The 19771-nt window shown below is 54.1% G+C and overlaps 1 protein-coding gene across 3 annotated transcripts in view; it reads left to right on the top strand.

Annotated features, from left to right (window-relative positions):
- Nucleotides 1–480: 480 nt before the first annotated feature.
- Nucleotides 481–19771, top strand: part of STK40 (serine/threonine kinase 40) — a 38980-nt gene continuing 19689 nt past the window's right edge. The window contains exon 1 of one of the 3 annotated variants that reach the window (XM_040619271.1): nucleotides 481–845. The gene's annotated coding sequence lies outside the window, so the exon portion shown is untranslated. Of the gene's footprint in view, nucleotides 846–1118; nucleotides 1278–19771 lie in introns of those variants that run through there. The other 2 variants (XM_040619272.1, XM_040619270.1) reach the window with 2 other exon arrangements.

The raw sequence follows: 19771 nt of genomic DNA, 5'->3' as shown, positions 1-19771 counted from the left end.
CAGGAGGAGGCGGCCAGACTCACTCACACCGACTCTCAGGTCCTGGCACTGCCTGTATGAAGACAACAAACGCACATACACGGAAGCGCCTGGCCACACGCCCCTCGGAAAACCCAGCAGTGCACACAGGCTTGGAGACGTGTGCCCGCACGTGGATACAGAGTGACGCAGGAGACAGCTGGAAAGACACCCGGGAGTTAGTCACATGCGGCCAGCACACTGGCTCACACCTCTGAGACAAAGGAGTGGGGCCACGGTCATTGGTGCGGCTGCCACTGAGCCCTTCTAGCCGCTTCTGGATGCCAGAGGAGGGAAGCCAGGTTCTCAGAGGGCCCCAGTGAGTCACCCGCCTGATGCAATCCCTTTAAAGGGCTCATCTGCTGGTGCAAGAAGCTGATTCATGGAGGGCGTGGTTGCTGGAGGAGGAGGAGGAGAAAGGGACCGAAACTGCAGCAGGAGGGACTGAGAGGTTAGATGGCTGGAATCGTTAGTAGGACCTCTTCACTGTAAACCTCCCTGGTCAAGGCTCCAGGGATCTTCAGGTTGAAGCAGGGTTTCTACAAAGGCGAGGGGCCCAGAGTGAAATAAATTGTGAGGGCTGAGACAGGAATTCCTGTCACTTTATTGAGCCCAACTGCAGCGCTTTCTGCACAGAGCTCCAGAAACCGAGAAATGGGGATCAAGGAAGAGCCATTTTTCTGACAAATACAAGGCAACTGGCCGATCTTCCAACTGCGGGAGACTTCTCCCAATCCGGCAGGGCGAGCGTAGGGCACGCGAGGTCCTGCGGAGTCGGGGCGGGGGCGGTGTGAGCGTCCCAGCCTCACCGCAGACGTAGATAAGCGGTAAGTACCGCCCCTTTAGGGTCTCAGCCTCCAATCGTTTCACAGGTTTCGGCCCAGACCCCACCCTGAGCCAATCCTCAATCGGATTCCGGCCTCCTGCCTGAAGGCTTCCGCCCATCCTCAAGATGGCGCCCCAATCCCGAGGCCGCGGGGCTGCAGACACAGGGGAGGGGCGGGGTCCGGGGAGAGGGGTGGGGCTGCGGCTCTGGCCCGAGAGGAGGGGGCGGTGCGTCACTTCCGTTGTCAGGTGGCGGCGCCGCAGCCATGGAGGGAGGCGGCGGCGGCGGCGGCGGCTCCGGTGGCTGCGCTGGGAGGCGGCGGTGAGCGGCTCCCACGCCCCCGGCCCGGCCCCGGCCCCCCGGGACGGAGCGCCGAGCAGTCCCGGCTCCGGGCTACGGACTATGGGCGAGCAGCGCTGAGCACCGGGGGAAGGTGAGGGCGAGGGTCCCGGAGCGGGGAGCCAGGCGGGGGGTGCGGGTTGGCGGGGCGGGCCTCAACGGCCGTGGCGGTGGGACCGGGTTGACAAACCCGGGGCCGTCCGGGTGCGACAGAAATGGCAACAGCGAACGCCCCCTCCTTTGCTGGGGTCTGCCCTTCCCGGGCGGTGGGGGCGGGGGCTGCTGTGCGCGGGGTGCTAGGCGGCCGCGGGGATCCTCCGTCCGGCCGCGGTTCAGGGAGGTGGGCATTGCCAGCCTTGCCCGGAGTCAATCGGCCAGTGAGTGAGGGCACCGGCGTTTGAACTCAGCCAGGTTTTCCCCCAGGAGTCACCCTCTGCCTCTCCATGCTTCCTTCCCGATCCCGAGAGGGACTTGAAAGTTAGAACGAGTCCCCAGGGCGGGCCAGCCTGGGCTTCCTCCAGGAGTTCTCACCCGTCGCAGCTGGGGAAATTTGGGCATCGCGGGAGATGTTCAGGTGCGGGTCAGAGCTACCTGGTTGCCAGTGCTACGTTTGGCCGGTCTTTTCCTAGGAGATAGCACGCTCCTGTGGTCAGTTTCACCTGCCGTGCCCGGTCAGGCCTGCCCATTCCCACGCCACTCGGCCACACCTTCCGGGCAGTGGGTAAGGGCTTTGAGATTTCCGACGCTGCGTTCTCTGCCAACCCCCACTCCCTAGGTTTGATGCCCGTTTGTTGGCGGAAGGAAGGATGACAGCTGCCTTTGGTGGCAGGATAGACTTTGCTCTGTTTTAAGTCACGGGAGAAACCGGTTGGCTTTGCTTAGTTTTGAGAGCAGTGGAGAAGAAGGTAGTCACTCTGGGCTGGGCACATTTCCCTCTTGGCTTAGTTTTGCATGAGATAAGGCAGAGCAGAATATGTAACTGTATGGCCAAAGAATCCTTGTTTGTAAACAGTGCTTGTGAGTTGCTCCGGGACTCCCTGACGACCCTGCTGTGCCAGTGATTTGTGGAGGCCTTCATTTATTCATTCATTCCCCACATGACAACAACAGTGTCGTTGCCTGGAGAGGCAAGGAACCTCTGGTATAGTGGTGAAGAGTGGGCTGTGGAGCCAGACTCCCTGAGTTCAAATTCTGGCTCTGCAGCTTTCTAGCTGTGTGACAGTAGCCGAGTGGTATTAACCTCTCTGTGCCTCAGTGTCCTCATCTGTAAAACAGGGGTGATAACATAGAGTTGTGAAGATTAAGAGTTAATACATGTAGGGGCACGTGGCTGGCTTAGTCGGTGGAGCTTGCGACTTTTTTTTTTTTTAAGATTGTATTTATTTATTAGAGAGAGAGAGAGCACCTGCTTGCGCGCACAGGTGGTGGGAGGGACAGAGGGAGAGGAAGAAGCAGGCTCCCCGCTGAGCCAGGAGCCCCATGCAGGGGCTTGATCCCAGAACGCTGAGATCATGACCTCAGCCGAAGGTAGATGCTTAATCAGCTAAGCCACCCAGGCGCCCTGAGCTTGTGACTCTTGATCTCAGGGTTGTGAGTTCGAGCCCCACACTGGGTGTAGAGATCCCTTAAAAATAAAATCTTAAAAAAAAATGTTAACACGTGTAAAACACACAGAACCATGTCTGTCACATGATAACATGTAGCTATTATTCTTATTTCAAGAAGGTGGTGGTCTGGTTAAGGGAGAATGACCTGTAAACAAGTAGTTGAAATAAGGTGTAAAAAAGCTAGTAGCAGCAGACACAGAGGGCTGTAGGAGCCCAGACTGGGTTGGGGGAGCCGGTCCTGGGAAGGCTTGGCCGAAGTGATGACAGTGGAGCTGTGTCTAGAAGGATGGGGAGGCTTAGCCAGTGAGAATGAGAGGGTAAGGTATTCTACTTAGAGATAAGTACATGCATAGTTTGTTTTTTAAATTGAAAGTTTTAATTAATTTATTCATTTAAGTAATCTCTACACCCAATATGGGGCTGGAACTCAGGACCCCAAGATCAAGAGTCACACGCTCCACTGACTGAGTCAGCCAGGCACCCCTGAGTACATGCATAGTTTATTCCAGAAAGCTCAGATTGTTCCATATGGTGGTATGAAAGTCAACATGGTGCAAGGTAAGGCAGTATAGGTTGACAAGGAAATGCCACGTTAACAAGTTAGGAGCTTATGCCAAGGGCAGTGAAAAGGGTTGTGGAGTGACATGATTGGATCTGTGTTTTAGAATGATCTGTCTGGAGTCAGTCCTAGCAAAGGAGGGCAGAGGAGGGGAGAACCTAAAGGACTGGATGCCTCTCAAGAGGCCACTACAGGCCTCTGAGCGGGGAGAGTTGGTGCCAGAGTGGGGAATCTCTGCTGAGAAAGTGCTGTAGGCAAAGGGTGGCAGGTGTCAAGCTTCCTGCCTTGCTCTGAGCTTCTCCGCCCAGCACAGAATTGCTTGGTGCATGAGCCCCTCTCTTCCTGGGGTCGCAAGTCACTTGAGCAGCTGGGGAGGTAAGGCTTCCCTCTCAGAAGGCCTGTTGTAGGGGTGCTGCTCTGACTCCCCTGTGTCTTCCATTCGACCTGGGAAGGCAGCAGCTTGTTGTCATGAAGCCGGTTTGGCTCTGCAGTAAGACAGGTCTGAGTTCCAAGCCCAGCCCTGCTGGTCACTAGAGGTAACTTATTCTCTTCATGACCAGCTTTGTCATCTGTAAAGTGGGGACAGCAAGGCCCCTCCCTAGGGGGGCAGTTGTGAGGATTAAGTAAGCTGTTGCGGATGGAACATTTAGCGCACACCGAGTGAGAAATACTTGGTAAGTGTTATTACAGACTGTGGGAGAGAACTTCCAAGAAAGAGTTGAAGCAATTAGTCTCCACTGGAACCGCGTCCCATGGAGCTGTCAGAAGTGTCCTGAGGGAACACAAGATCACAGAGTTGTATTGTGTTCTTTCTGAAAAGGCAATCTGGGGGGGAGCTTACCCAGTCTGTATGGGTGCCCTGTGGATGATTCAGCTCAGCTCTTTGAAAGAACCTTTAAAAAAAAAAAATAGGAGTGCTGAGGGAAAAAAAAAATCATATTTTAAAGTATTCACGAGAGAAAAGGTAATTTAGCGTTTCTTCTGTGTGTGTCCCTCTTAGTGACCCTGGTCTGGTCTCTGAATTAGTACCCTCAAGAAGCATCGCATACACGGATGTGTGTAGTGGCTCAAAATCCAGAGCCCCAGTCGCACATCCACGAGCCCCTGTGCGGCAGGAGGAGGACAGAGAGCAGCGCCTGGCCGGGAGGAACCTGCGGGCGGCAGGGGCAAAGCGGGCCCCTGAGCAGTCAAACTTGCAGTTTGGCAAGTCTCTCACAGCAGGCTGGGTAGCGCGTAGTGGAGGAGGAGGAGATTGGGGAGAACTTGGGAGAGCCCTTAGAGCTTATCTGGCTCCCAAAGAGGGGGGAGAGTTTTCCGAGGGTTCACGAGGCACCCCGGCCGGCGAGCAGCGTGGCACAGGCCGGGATGCGTGCTGTTGTGGGTGCGACTTTAGAAACCACAGAGGCTCTGGCACAGGGCGTGAAGGGACCTAGCTGTGGCATGTGTTGGAGAGGTAGGCGCCAGCCTAAGATGATTGAACTTCTTATTCTCTTGCGATGGGATGCTTTGGTTTAAGTGGAGGAAGCACCGTTAGACCTGGAACTTCCCAAGAGCCCTCTAGCTGCAGGGAGAGAGTGGCCTGGGGAGAGAGACTGAGGCTGGAGTCCCGTGGGAGGCTGCTGCAATCATCAGAGCGAGTGCTCGTGCGGGCCTGGATCAGAGCAGAGGCAGTTGGGATGGAGAGGAAGGCCGGAGATCAGAGCTGTTTGGGGAGAAACCAGTCAGACTCTGGGACTGTTTGGAAGTGATGGATGAGGGAGGAGCAGTGGTGGCAGGTGACCGGAAGGTTCCTGGTTTGGGTGACAGAGTGAATGACAGTGCAGAGATAGGGTGGCTTGGAAGACAATGGCTGGTGAAATCCACCAGCTCCATTCACAAAGACCCAAGCGCATCGCACGGGAGAGGACCAGTTACAAAGTCTGTGGCACCCTGTCCAGCATCGGGCCAGGCTTCCCTCTGGTGGTGCCTGTGTCAGCACCTGGGAGAAAGGCATCTTCCCTCCCTTTACCTTTCCGCTGCCCAGATTTGCCCAGGGAGGTGACCTTGTACAGTGTTTCAGAAACTCAACTGACTGAGTGTGCAAAACTCCTATAATTTCTCCAACCTTCGGATGGCGCTACAGAGCAGCTCTTCTCCACGCTACTTCAGCTCATGGGGTCCTGGACAGCAGGGGAGAGGTATCTTTCCCAGTCCCCCCTGGAGATCTTATCTGGAAAGAGAACTTGAGATCGGATTTACTCCCTAGGCTGGGTTAGCAGACTCCGTCCCTCTTCTCAAGAAGGAGAGGTGTCTGCCAGAGGCCACCTAGGGCTCAGAGCCACCAGAGAGGTGAGAAGGAGCTGGCCCAATGCCCTTGTCCCTCTGAGCTCTACAGGAGTGAGCTAGACCAGAATCTGATTGTGCTATGGAGAGGGTGTGCTGGGGGACAGGGTTTCAAACAAGCCCTTTGGGACTGGGGAGATTTTTACAGGATTTGTCCTTGGGTTTGTGGGGGTTAGGAAGGTGGAAGAGAAAGTGGCCTGAAACAAGAGCATTTCTTCCTCCTCCATCTGCTCAGATGAGTCTGGAGCCTTGCGGTGGCGGGGGGGGGGGGTGGCAGGTCCCACAGTAGCACTGCGTATCCTCTCAGGCTCTGTAATCAAGATCTGGGAGGGGAAGGGATGGAAGTGCTTGCTTTGATTTACTTATTGCCTTAGCGATGGTTCCATCCTGGCACGTGGATGTTTGGGTCATTTTTCATTACGCATCTGTGTAATTTATTCAGCAAGCCCTGTGCTGATGAACTTAGGTGATTCTCTGTCTTTTGCTCTCCAAACAGAGCTGTAGTGACCGTGGGCATGCATACGATTTTTGCCCACCTTAGGAATCTGCAGGAATCCGCAGGTTTCTAGAAGAGAGGTTGCTGCTTCAAAGAGGACCATTTATTATTATTATTTTCTAAAGAATTTCTAAGCTCCCTTTTAATACACTGGAGCGGCCTGACGTTGCTGCAGCAAGCAAAGATATTCTTTTGGGTTGAGGGGCCCCTTCCTGAGGGGGCCCTGAGGACTCCTCCCCTTAAAGAGGCTGCAGCCCCGTGGTGGTCATTCTCTTCGGATTAATGGCAGTCTGCCTGGGGAGTGAGTTCAGGCTCCCCAGAGCTTACACAGTACAGTCACATACAGGCCTGACAATTTCAAAGAAACTCTAGTTGTTGGAAGGCCCCAGAGAAAACTGAGAAGGGCTCTTGTTATTCAGAACGAAGCTGTCCCCTCTGAATATGTTTACAGACTGCTACCTACTTGGCAAAAGAGGCAGAAGATGTTTAGTGTTTAAAGAGTCTGTGACCCAAGCATCCAGGAGGAAGAAAAAGGGGCCTGGACGTTGTAGCGGGAATTGACAAGAGCAGGGCTGCTGTGCCTGTCATTTGTCTTTCAGTTTGGGGCAGAGCTAGTTTGAGGTTTGATAAGGCGACAGCAGGTACTTCTAGAGAGAAGCTCGGTTCCTCGGGAGACCTTAGGACTGGCTAGCCCGAAATTCTGTGGATCTTTTGGAACCCCATTTCTGGCATCTTGCCAGCTCTAGAGAGCAAGAGTCGTGCTCCTTTTTGCAGTTGGCATGGAGCTCCTGGGGGTACTGCTTTTGGTGGGAGTTCCCAGGGTACATTCTCTTCTGGCTGCTCTCCCAACGTGGTCCCTCCTGAAGGAACAGAAAGGAGACCAGCCAGAAAAGGCAGATTACCACCACCTTCCAGGTCTTTTGCCAAGTGCTCCACAGTGCATATTGAATACTTCTCAGAATCTAAGGAAGGAGGGGCTGTCTCTGTTTTATAGAGGAGAATCCCCAGGCCCAGAGGGGCTAAGTAACCTGTTGACTGTTTCACAGCCAGTAGGAGCAGAGCCAGACTTCCGTCCTACACTTGTGTGACCTTAGTTAGGGCTCATGCCATGCCATTCATCCTGGGTCGGCTCTGGCCCCAGGAAGTCCAGCCCACATGGAATCTTGGACTTGTGGAGTTGTAGAGCTGGAAGGGTCTTTGGCAAAGCTGAAGCAGTCCCTTCTTTGCCAGAAGAATGGAAATGCCACTTCCTGGAGGCAGGTCCCTCCCCCTCCTGCCCTGTGGGTAGTGGGTAAGAAGACTTCCAGCCATATCACCTATAAGTTAAGGGCCTAGGCTCAGATCAGACCTGGCTTCAAAACCTGGTTCTGCCACTCGCTAGCTGAGTGACCTCGAACTGCCTAGCTTCAGCCTCATTTCCTCTGTAAAATGGACACAATGCTGCTTGCTCCTAAGATAGTGATGGGGATTAGACACGAAGTGCTGCTGTCTGTAGCAGGTTCAGCCTAGTGCCTGGCCTGCAGTCAGGACCCAGGGGCCAGCTCTGGTGAGGTCCAGGCAAGCTGTTCGCTAGCAGGTCTGGAGTGTTCCGAAAGAGGTGTCCTGAGCCAGCTCCCAGGTCTCCAGTTTGAACGTTTTGGTGGTCTTCCCAGCCTGTCTGGATGCCAGCTGGCGAGCAGGAAGTTGCTTATGGGCATGTGTGCAAGCTGCCTGAGCGAGCCTAAGTGTACCAGGAGCGGTGATTCTGTCCCTTCTGCCCGACTGTCCTGATGCAGCCTAGCAGCAGCCCACAGGCTGGTATGCTTGGGACACTTCCACACGCGGCCCGTGCCGTACTCCCTCAAGTGTGCCTTCTCTGAGGCCCGGCCTCCCTTGAGCCCATTACTCTTCTTTTTTTTTTTTTTTTTTTTTTTTAAGATTTTATTTATTTATTTGACAGAGATAGAGACAGCCAGCGAGAGAGGGAACACAAGCAGGGGGAGTGGGGGAGGAAGAACCAGGCTCAAAGCGGAGGAGCCTGATGTGGGGCTCGATCCCATAATGCCGGGATCACGCCCTGAGCCGAAGGCAGACGCTTAACCCAGGTGCCCCCCATTACTCCTCTTAACAATTCTAACGGGTTAAAGAAAAGTTTAGATTTTAAAAAAATTATTATTATAGTAGTGTATGGTAAAAGAGTTAAGCAATATGAAAGAATATAAAATAAAACTCTCCCTCCCCTCCCTGGGCCCCTCATCCTGCCTGGAAGTATCCACGTTGAGTTTCTTCTAGAAATTTCCTGTGCATATTCAAGGGTGTGTATAATCTTTTTTTCTTTACCCAAATGGGATCATATTATACAAATAGTATAATATGTTGTTTGTTGTTTTTTAATGTCATAGACCGTAGGCATCCTTATCAGCAGGTGTGGGCCTAGTGTTATAGGCCGCACAGTATCCCATAGAACGGAACGTGATGTAGCGAACCAGTCCTTTCTTGGTGGACATTTAGAGTGTTTCTGTCTGGATATCTGTGCGCATGCATGTTGTGATTTTGTGGTTTTATCTTTTGTGGTCTTCTGCGGCTTCGTACGGTTCTGCAGGGGACCTTGTTTGTGAACTCGTGTGGGTATGTGTGTAGGATAAATCCCTAGAACTGAGGGGCTGGGCCCGAGGTGTGCCTTTTTTTTTTCTTTGTTGGCTGTGGTTTCAACACATACTTTCTGTGCACCTGCCAAGCCTGAGCCAGGGATTCTGAAGTGGCCGAGGCCCAGGCCTTGCTCCTAGGAGCTCACCCTCTCAAGAGACAGATGGGCAAGCAGACGTGATGAGCGTGTTCCCACCATTGCATGCACTGAGAGTCTGTCGGTGGCGGCTCATGGACCTCAGCATTGGCCCTGGCTGGCCTCTCGTTGGCTCAGAACAGGTGAGATTCTCGTGCAGGCCTACCCTCTGAATGGCTCGCCAGGCAACACTCTGATGGCCCCCCTGCCATCAGCCTCTGGAGTCCTGCCCCTCTGGGTAGCCACAGCCAGCAGTATTTTCGAATTGTATTGTTCGTTGTGAAAGTTGTAAAATTTAATTGACTTTAATTTTTGATAGAGGCAGTTAAGGCAAGGCAGTTTGCTGACCCCGGGCCAAATTGCCTGTCTTACAGGATGATGGTATAGTGATTTTGGCTGTTAGAAACAGTATAAAGAAAGGGGCGCCTGGGTGGCTCAGTCGGTTGAGCATCCAACTCTTGATTTCAGCTCAGGGCATGATCTCAGGGTCATGAGATCAAGCCCCGAGTTGGGCTCTGCGATGGGCATGGAGTCTGCTTAAGATTCTCTCTCTCCCTCTGCTCCTTTCCCCCACCAAAAAAGCAACAACAACAACAGTATAAAGAGAGAGCATCACATGTAACTGGGCCTGGCGCAGGCTTTCCCGTCTGTCGCTCTGGAAATCTGGGGTGGAAGGAAGGAAACTTAACATTTGTCTAGCGCCTCCCCCACGCCGGCTCCCAGCAGTCCTCAGGGAACCCTGTGCAGGGGCGGTGCCTTCCCTCTCCTCTAGGTGAGCCGAGGGCGGCCCGAGAAACATGCTCGGGTTGCCCCGTGGACCCGAAGTTGGCTCTCAGACCGAGCCGGCCTTCCTTCAGCCACTTGCTCTTTTCTCCTGGCGTGATTTGGGCCATTGTGGGCGGCAAGAACCCGAACTCCACGTGGGACTCCGTGGCAGGCCTGGTTTCCTGGCTGAGTCAGCGCACAAGGCTGTCATCGATGGTTTGTGCTGACGAAGGGTCCCCTTAGTAGCAGAGCAGGCTGGCATGAAAGGGGAGGGCTGTCAGTGACCTGGTCCGGCCTCGCTGCACAAGGCAGAAGGCCCCCCGCAGAGCCAGGAGGCCACCAGGAAGTCCCCGGAGCCAGTGTGCTTGGCTGCTTCCCCAGGCTCCCTCTCTGGATGGGAGATACCAGAGCAGCACGGCCCCAGTCTGTCCCTTCCTCCTCTGACACCCACACACAGTGACGGATTATTTGTTGTCACATCAGCTGCTTCCGGAGGCCCTTGGGAGGGGCGAGCTGGTGGCAGGGCTGGCGTGGCTGCCCTTGATTCTGCTCTGGGAGCTCTCAGAGTGGCTGCCGGTGAAGCCCTCTGCCCCATCTGCAGGGACTGGTCTCTCTTCCATTTGTCTTTTCCCCGGAGGGGCCCACAGGTCCACATCCGCCTGTACAGCCCTGGAGCCCTTTCTCCCAGAATCGTTCGGGAACACATCCTTCTGGCCAGAGGCCTCTCGCCTCCAGTCTCGCCGCCCCAGCCGTCATAGAGGCCGCAGAGGGGTCTGGTGGGGACTTCCTCAGGGCAGTGGGGTGAAGAGGGACATCACTGATTACGTAATCTCCTTGTATGGGACTCTGGCCTCCTAAAGGAGACCGGAGCTGGACCTCCGAACTGCAGACACTGGGCTTCCCTCGAGCAGTGGGGTCTTGGCCCCCAGGGCTGCCGCGCTGGCCACACTGTAGTCCTGCGAGGGAAAGGACAGAGGATGGGGCTGGTGCGGATGTGCTGGGGGGGAGCGGGCTGGGCGCAGGGCCCTCTCTCTGACCGCCCCTCCCACTTCCCACTGGGCTGAGTCACTTCCTCTCTGGCTGCCGCAGGTACTCTCCCACATGCCCGAGAGCAGAAGGGCTTCAGGGTGTGGGGTTCACCCTGGGCCACGAGAGGGAGCAGACGCTCGCCTTAGAAGCAGCCAGTTCGCTCGGTACCCCCGAGGCGGTAAAGCACGACGTTTAGGGAATGATGTGATGTTATGTGTTCTTGACAAATCGGAGCTATACATATCCTGCATTTTAAAAATGAGCAAAATCATCACACTGTTTTGGAACAGTGAAGATGACAGCGCATGCATGAGTCTTTGTCGGCAGGGAGTCCTGGCTGAAGCCAAGGGATTACTAATCTGCCTCCCCATCCCCCCGCTCCATCCTGAGCTCCAAAGCAAATGGCTTCCAGTGGGTTCCTGGAGAGGTTCCTTATAGTCTTCAGGCTCCCAGGGAGAGGGTTCATGCCTACTTCACGGGTGGCTGTCATTAAAACTCAAAGGAAAAGCTGACAAACAGAGCCCCCTTCCCTCCAGCTAGCAGGAGATGAGGAGAGCAGGCCTCAGGCAGCCTCCTGGGGGCCTGGTAAGCTGGCCAGGGTCTCTAGGCTTCACCCTCACAGAGGGTAGGTGACTAGTTCAGGGAAACAAAGCAAGCGAGTGACGGAAGCTGGAATTTGAACCCGGACCTGCCTGACCTCAGACTCCATCTTGCTCTCCCAACTGGCATTTGAGTCGCTGGTCTATGGTTTGAAACACTTGGTTCCATGGGCTGTGAATTCCTCTTGGTTCCCTGAGTTGACGTTGTGGTTGGAGAGCAGGCCTGTGGGGAAGTTGGGAGCACTGGTAGAAACACCTACATGTGAGTGTTGGGGTGCAGTGGGGGTGGCTCCCAGAGTGTTTGGGTCACGGAGGGGTGGGGGGCACTAACTTGTTGGCTGGTTAGAGGATATCTCAGTAACCCCACCTCAACTCGGCCCCTCTCTCCAGAGAGACCTGCTTGGGGGCCGGAAACACCTTCTCTAGGGACAAGCACAGCTCCTCTCTCCCTGCACGCCTGCAGCTCCCCGATTCCAGGAGAATGATTGCTTATAAGGAATCCCAGAGGGTAGTGTCCTATCTCTGGTTGGCATTCCTAGGTCCGTAGCCATCATCAGGTGGGGAAGGAGCCGTCGAGAAGAACGAATATGGGATTCAGAGCTGGAAAACCTGCGTCCACATCCCCCCTCTTTGAGCAACCAGTCAGGTAACTTTAGGCAGGTCTCAGTATCTCTGAGTCTCGATTTCTTTTTCTAGAAAGTGCTGTGTTTGGTGGTAGTGGTGGTGTTGGGGGTCAGTTACAATCATGTGTTGGAAAGTGCTTTGTAAGCGACAGAGCCGTGTGCAAAAGTTAGTTGTTATGAGAGTTCATTGAGGGTGTGGGCCTCCCACGTGGGCTCTGAGTCCGAAACTCACCATCCAGGAATGAGCACGGGGAGTTTTCGAGGGAATTGGCAGACCTCTAGTGTGGAGGGGTCCGGTCAATAAAGCAGATCCACAGATCTTAGTTGGGTCACATTTCAGATTTACCACTGCTCACGTCAAGCTTTGGTATTTCTTTGCAGGTATGGTCAGATAAAATGCAGAGTCGAGCCTGGGGTTCTTTTCTCTGGGGGTAGCCAGAGTGCTAGGAATTTTTCTGACCAGTAGAAGGACCTTCACACTACGAGCCTAGAGTGACCCAGAGGACCTATCACTGGGGTGAGGGGGTAGGCCACGCCATCATTCACATGCGCCCACATCTTGCTACAGGAAAGCGGATCTTTTTGCTGGATTCAGCCAAAAGAGGGCTAGTCTGTCCCTTTGCCAGTGATAGGTTGGGCCCAAGCTTCAGGCATGCTATGAATGAGTCCACTCCTCAGTGGGGGCTGCTCTCGGGCAGCAAACACTGTCTAAGCACAACACCTGGCGATCAGCCAGCCTGGCACCCTCCCTGCCCCAGGCATCCAGGCATTTCTGACATGGGACTTTGCCTGGACAGATAGTTTCCAGCACCCTTGCAGCCCAGTTACCTACAGCTGGGATCCCCTGTCTCTCTGATCCTGGATGCTGTCTCCTGCCATGAGCTGGTGGACCATCCGTCCCTACTTCTGGGTCCCACTCCAGCCCTGGCCTCCAGTTGGGTGATCTCTGTCCCCTGCCCCAATGTGGCTTTTTATGCATTCTGGATGCATAACAAACAGTTCTACGCTCCGTTCGCTCCGTTTACTCATTCAGCGGTGTGCCAGGCCCTGGGCAGGGTGCAGGGAAGCAGCAGTGAGTGGGAGTTGCTCCCTCAGCAGTGGGAGGGAGTCAGACAGGACGGTGGGAGGGGACAGAGGTACGCTCAGGTGTTCTGGCAGCTGGAGGAGGAAAGGACTCGCTGCAGTGAGGACCGAGGGAGAAGGATGAGCCAACCAGGGAGAGGACGGCAGGGCAAGGGTGCTCACAGCACACTCAGGGGGTTGTGGGTCATTTGGTGTGGCTGGATTTAGGGGCCTACCAAGGCAGTGAAGCTAAACAGGTAGCTTGGGTCTGGCCAGGCTCACCGAGGAGTTAGGGTTAAGGACAGAAGGGCATCAGAGGACCCCCAGAGCAGAGACAGACAGAAACACTGCAGGCCCAGGTCCCGGAGCAGAGGAGAAAGTGGACGGTGCTAGAATCTGTTACTCAAGGCCCCAGTGACCCAGGTAGCTGCGGTGGGGTCTTCTGTGGAGTCGTTCCTGCATCCTTCCTGAGGAGCCACGGAGAGCAGTGCCCAGCTGTCTGGCACCTGGCGCAGGGAGAAACCCTTTGAAGAGGCGCTGCAGGAAGACGCCACCAGGTGGCAGCCCTGGACGTGGCACCAGGGCCCCTTTCCTTCAGCACAATGTTTGCAGGGGAGGAAGGGGGGCATTCAACACCTACCTCCTGTTCCTGCCAGCCTGCCTCTGCCCAACAAGGATGAGACCCCACGTCCTGCCACCGTGGACTGTGTTACCCACAAGGAGTCCCTTTGAATCTGTAAATCTGGACAACAGATTCTTCCAGAGCCTTGGGCGCTATTCCATCCAGCAGTTCTCACTTTCTCCTCTCTCTGACCTCAGAGTAAACTGCAGGCATGTGACCCTTCACCCCCAAACTCTTCAGCATCTCTCACCTAAGAGCAAGGACGTTCTCCCACGTAACCATAGTGCAGTTTTCAAATTCAGGAAATTTAACATCCATACAGTCCGTATTTAGATTTTGTCAGTTGCCCAGTCATATCCTTTATGCCTGCCCCCCACCCCCAGGATCATACACTGCATTTACTTATCTTGTGTCTTTAGTCTCCATTAATCTAGACTGGCTCCTCAGTCTTTATCCGTCACTGTGTTTTGTTTTGTTTTAAATTTTTTTTTTTTTTTTTAGGTTTTATTTATTTGAGGGCATCCCCCTCGGGTCCCCGCCCTCCTTGGGAGCTTTGTACTATCACTTTGCTGTAGCTCAATAAACCTTGCTCTACTGCCCACCAAAAAAAAGGGGAGGGGACTTTATTTATTTGAGAGACAGAGCACAAGCAGGGGGAGGGGCAGAGGGAGAAGGAGAAGCGTATTCCCTGCTGAGCAGGGAGCCCAATATGGGGCTTCATCCCAGAACCCTGGGATCATGGCCTGGGCCGAAGGCAGATGTTCAACCGACTGAGCCACCGAGGCGCCCCGTCACTGTTTCTGAAGCATACAGGCCTGTTTGTGTTGAATGTCCCTCAGTTTGGGTTTGTCTCATGGTCACATTCAGGCTATACGTTTGGGGCAAAATAATAACCGTAAGTCGATGTTGCATCTGGAGTAATATGGTGTCAGTTCTGTTATTGGTGATATTAACGTTGACCGTTTGGTTAAGGTCACAGCTTGCTTTTTTAAAAAATAGAGGTGTATATACACACAGTGAGTTTCACAGATCCTTTAATTATACAATTCAGTCATTTTGACAAAAGCACATCCTGGACTGGAGGCACCAGGTCTTAATTCCAGACTCCTGGAGAGTCCCTTGCTGTGCCCCGGGTTGATAACTGCCAGCTGGTCCTCCAGCCTCTGCTTCCCCCTGGACCCATGAACAGAACAAGAGCCTGAGATGCTGTGCGCCTCTGCCCTCTCCTGCTGCCCAGCCCCCACTCCCCAACAGCTCCGCTAGCCCCGGGGTGCTTCCCCAGGCCAACAGCCCAGTGGCAGGTTCAAGGCCTCTTAAACTTTCCCTCTGGGTACCTGCTTTCTTCTACCCATCCCCTCCCCCCATTCAGTGCCTATTAAGTAACAATCCCTTTCTCTTTGGGCAGGAGAAGTACAAAGCTAGTATGCTTAAGCTAATAATAGCACAAGCTAGCAAATGCTTGCAATATGCTGGTAGGTACTCTGCTAAGCCTTTTGCATGGGTTCTCACTGAGTCCTTTGCCCGGCCTGGTTAAGGTAGGTGGTGTGCTCTGTTTTGTAGCTGCTGACGAAGGAACTTGTCCAGGATCTTGTCGCTACTAAGTAATGGTGCTAGGGTGTGAAGCAGGACTGACTGAGTCCAGAACGCTTGCTCTGACTCAGAGGTCCCAGCCCCTGCGGGTTGTGTGGATCAAGATGGAGGTCCCTTCAGCCTGAGGGTGGCTGGGGACGGGACGGCTGGGGTCCCATGTTCTTTACCCCCAAGTGTCATACTGTGAAAAAGCCGGTGACCCATTGCTCTAACCATATGATTGTGCACCCTTAGTGTCCTCTCGGCTGAGACTCTGCTCCCTCCCTCCTGGGGTCCGGTGTGGGTCTAGACACCCAGACCCTTAACACATGTGTGGCCAATAGCGTTGAGGCCAGGGATGGGTGGGAGCTCTTCGCTCACTTGTAGTGCCACGTGAGCTGAACGAGAGCAGGACCCCTGCCTTCGTAGACACTGCCAAAGGTAAAGTCCGGAAGACAGAGGTCTGCACAACTCAGGGACTTTGTGTTTGGTTGGTTGGTTGGTTTGGTTTGGTTTGGTTTGGTTTGGTTTGGCTTGGTTTGGCTTGGTTTGGTTTGACAGAGCCGGAAAACATGGGGGTGGGTGTCGGGGCTGCTGACAGGGACAGCTTGAATCTTGACACCACTGGTTCAGCCTGACCCTGCAGTGTAGACGCAGTCCCTTGGCTCCTGGCAGGCAGGGGAAGCTGCTGACACACTGCGGCCACCAGCTGCCGTTGTCGTCATACACAGGCGGACACACAGCAAGCAGCGCACCGGGCCAGGGTCTGCTGCCGGCTCCTTGCAGAGACTGGCCTTCACTGGTTCGGTGTGCAGGGTCACCGTCTCTCCAGGAGCCCAGAGGTTGCAGTAAGAAGCCCAGGCAAGGTTGAGTGCAGAGCTTTCTGCACCGTGGGCAGGCTCCTTCGCTGCCCCTCATGCTTGTGGGGGATGGGAGGCTCGATCTGGCTCTGTGCACATGTGCGTGTCCGCTGCCTCGGGCGTCTGGGAACCTTCGTGGAGGAGATACTTCTGGGTGTGAGTGATGGGCCCCTCCTTGGTCCCGTCAGGCTTCAGCTGCTTTGTAGTGGGTGGAACTGAGGGAAGGCTGAGCTGGGGGAGCCTCAGCACCGTCTCTTTGCAACCCACCTCCTTTTGTGGTTGATGGTATGTCCACCGTGTTGAACCATGTCCTGCTGTGGAGTGCCCTGCCTGGCCCTACCCTGCCCAGCTATCCTGTGTGTACACACTGCACCCCTGGGTTTGGCATCATGGGCCTTAGAACCTTATGTGTTGCTAATGGCCCAGCCTTCATTGCCTCCGGGGAGAGTTGGGCTCCCATCATCAGCAGCTTTGGAGTGAAGTGACCTTAACCCCGAAGTGACAGGGTAGGGCAGGCATCCCCCTCCTCTGGACATGGCATGGTGGCTGTCACAGAGCTTCAGCCCTCCCACTCCCCAGGCTGGGCCAAGCAAGTAAACCCCCAGCCTTTAGGATTGAGGCATACAGCTGGCAGCTGGGGGATACCAGGCTGGTTCTCTTTCAGTGCCTGCCTCCTGGCCTCCTCCCTTCACCCCCATTGTTGCCTCACTGAGCTTCCCGGTGAATGCAGGTTCTAAGGGAACTGGTGCTAACCCAGGAGCGTAACACACGGAATAGTTGACAGATTTAAAGCCCCAGAGACTGTTAAGCTAGGACGGCTGAGTTCCTGGAGAGCTGAGCAGCAGTAGGCCCAGGAAACACCCAGACAAGTGGCTACCCCTTAGCCAGACTGGGCCTGGGCCCTTGACCCCAGACCAGGGTAGCTAGACCTTCCATTCGCAGATCTCACCATGAAGCCGGGATCCCTCAAAGCAGCGTCCCCCATGGGAGCATTGGTGGACCATTTGCAGGTGTGTCTCTGGGAGGGGACCCATCAGGATGATTTGAGGTTGGGGCACATCCTTCCTGTACCTCAGCAGGGGGATGGGGGACAGGCGGGTCTGTCCTAGGAGGTTTGTCTTTGCTCACCCCCCCCGCAGCGAGCCTGAGGCAGCTTCCCATTTTCCAGGCCTGCCTATTCACACTGTTTCCCCTGCTCCCCAGCCCTGGGTGGCAGGAATGGATGTTCAGAAGGGAAACTGCCTTGCTACCACTTCCCCTGCCAGCATCTTTTCCCTCTCCCTGCCCGTCTGCTCCTATCCTTCTGTCAGCCTACATGTTGGAGCAGTTCCCAAGCCATTTGCTTGTGCTGAATCCTGAGTGGGGTGGGTGGGGTCAGGCTGAGCCCACTCAGTGTCTGTGCTGCAGCTGCTCCCCACAAACTGTTGTCTAGACCATGCCGGTGCGGAGGCGTCCAGGTGGTGTCTACACAGATACGAGGGAGCCTCCGTGCTGCTCTCCAGGGAACCAGCAAGAGAGGGGGGCTTAGTGCTGCAGGGAAGATGGCGAAGAGGGCCCGAAGGGAAGTGAAACCAGCTTATCTCCCGGGGTGGGAGCAGCTCCAGCACTGGGCTGCTGACCCAGGGAGAACCATCACCAACTGGTGGGAAGGCGTCCAGTCATTCCAGAGTATCTGCTGGGCCAGGAGCTGGGGGTGCAATGGTTTCATATATATATATATGGGGTGCAGTGGTTTCATACACACACACATATTTTTTTCCTTGTGTAATTTTTAGTCTAATGGTGGGGAAAGACATTAAGCATGTAAACACACAAATAACTACATAATCACAAAATATGGAAAGTGCTGTGAATGGGAAATTCCACCATAGGGTAACTGGGACCCAGTGGTGGGGGAGATATCAGGGAAGGCTTCTCTGAGGAGGTGATATCTAAATTGAGAAGGATGCATAGAAGTTAGCCTCACAAAGAGCAAGAACACTGTTCCAGACACATTACTGCCCAGCTTTTTATTTTTCTAGAAGCAGTTTCATTCCTCCCTGCTTTTGTATGAATGACTTTGAATCTGTTTCCACCATAAGCCTCTTTGGCAGAAGTCGTGGCCGAGCCTAACTGTGGCTTCTGCTCCATCTGGGGACTATCAAGGCCTACTGAGTTACATGGTCCTAGTTACTCTCAGAATGAAGTCATGGGTCTGCTCCTCCGTGGCACAGCTCTGAAAACAAACTGGGGCTTGATGGGAGGCAAGCCTGGTAGATTGGACTAGAGGTGTGCCAGGTCGTCTCTCCTGCTTTCCATCTCACTGCTAGAGTCAGTCTCCTGGGTCTAGAATAAGGGCCAGACAGGCAGCACGTGAAGGCCTAAGCTAACTGGTGAACATGCACCTGTCTCAGAGCAGAGGGGGCGGCCTTCCAGGATTAACAGCAAAACAAACTGAAGGAAAAGAGAACTATTTAACTACATCAACATTTAAACTTTGTTTTTTTTTTTAAGATTTTTCTTTATTTATTTGTCAGAGAGAGAGAGAGTGCGTGCTCGCAAGCACAAGCAGAGGGAGCAGCAGGCAGAGGGAGAAGCAGGCTCCCAGGACCCCAGGATCATGGCCTGAGCTGAAGGCAGACCCTTAACCGACTGAGCCGCCCAGGCGCCCCCTTTCGTACCGGGGAGACTGTGTAGATACTTCAAGTGGTGCTGTAGGGTACACTGTCAAGTAGGGATGTTCACATTTTTTTTTACAGCTTTCCTGAGATACATTTCACCTCCCATAAAATTCGCCCTCATCATGTATTTTAGGTGGGAGAAAAGGAGCTTACAAAATGGTACCACAGTGTGGTCCAAACGTTGGTGGTAATGAAAGCTAGAAGCGTGCTCACGTGGGCACATGGGGATTCTGCTTGAATGTTAACAGTGACTGCATCCGGATGCTGAGGTTATCGGTACCTTGTGTTCTTATTTCTGCACATCTGTATTTTCTAATGATTCTGCAGGGAATGCCAATGACTTTGGTATGAAGGAAAAGATTATAGAAGTTTAGGGTTCAGTGTCCCCAAGCCTTTCATGGAAGGATAAAGGCTGCAGTCCTAACTTGGCCATTAGGTCCCCTAGATCTGGCCCTTGTCTCTCCCTCTGGGTCACCTCTCGCCACCCCTTGCTTCATGCTGTACGCTCCGGCAACACGAACTCCTTGGTTGCTTATGTGCCATTTCTTACCTGTGTGGGTTTGCTCACTCGGGTCCTTCTGCCTGGAATGACCTTGCCTCTTGCCCAGCCCACTCCGGTATCACCTTGGCAGGGAAGATTTCCCTGAGCTGCCTGAGGGCCAAGGGCCCCTCCTCAGGGCTGGGCAGCTGGCCTTCCCTGGGCATCCCTGAGGCCCTCTGCCCTCCCTGTGAGGGACTCATCTGTGCACATCTGTGCCCTTGCCTCGTGTCCAGGACACTGCCTCCCCAAGCTGTTAACTGTAAGCAGCTGAAAGGAGCAAGTCTCTTGTCTTACTTAATCCACATCCAGAGGTTATATTCTAGAGTCTGGCTCCTGTGTCCCTCTTTCATCTTAACCCTGGAGGAGACAGGGATTTCCAGGTAGACCCAGGCGCTCAGTGACCTCCGTCTGTGTCCTTTCACTGGCCCTTAAATGCACCATCTATGTTTTCCTTAAAAGTAATCAAAGAAAAAATTGAAAATAGGATAAAGAGAAGAGAAAGTAGACCCCCCC

Source organism: Ursus maritimus, unplaced genomic scaffold (assembly GCF_017311325.1).
Source record: "Ursus maritimus isolate PB19 unplaced genomic scaffold, ASM1731132v1 scaffold_32, whole genome shotgun sequence".
In the NCBI taxonomy this organism is placed as follows: domain Eukaryota; kingdom Metazoa; phylum Chordata; class Mammalia; order Carnivora; family Ursidae; genus Ursus; species Ursus maritimus.
Note: the sequence above shows the minus strand (reverse complement) of the source record. Positions and strands in the feature narration are given on the sequence as shown.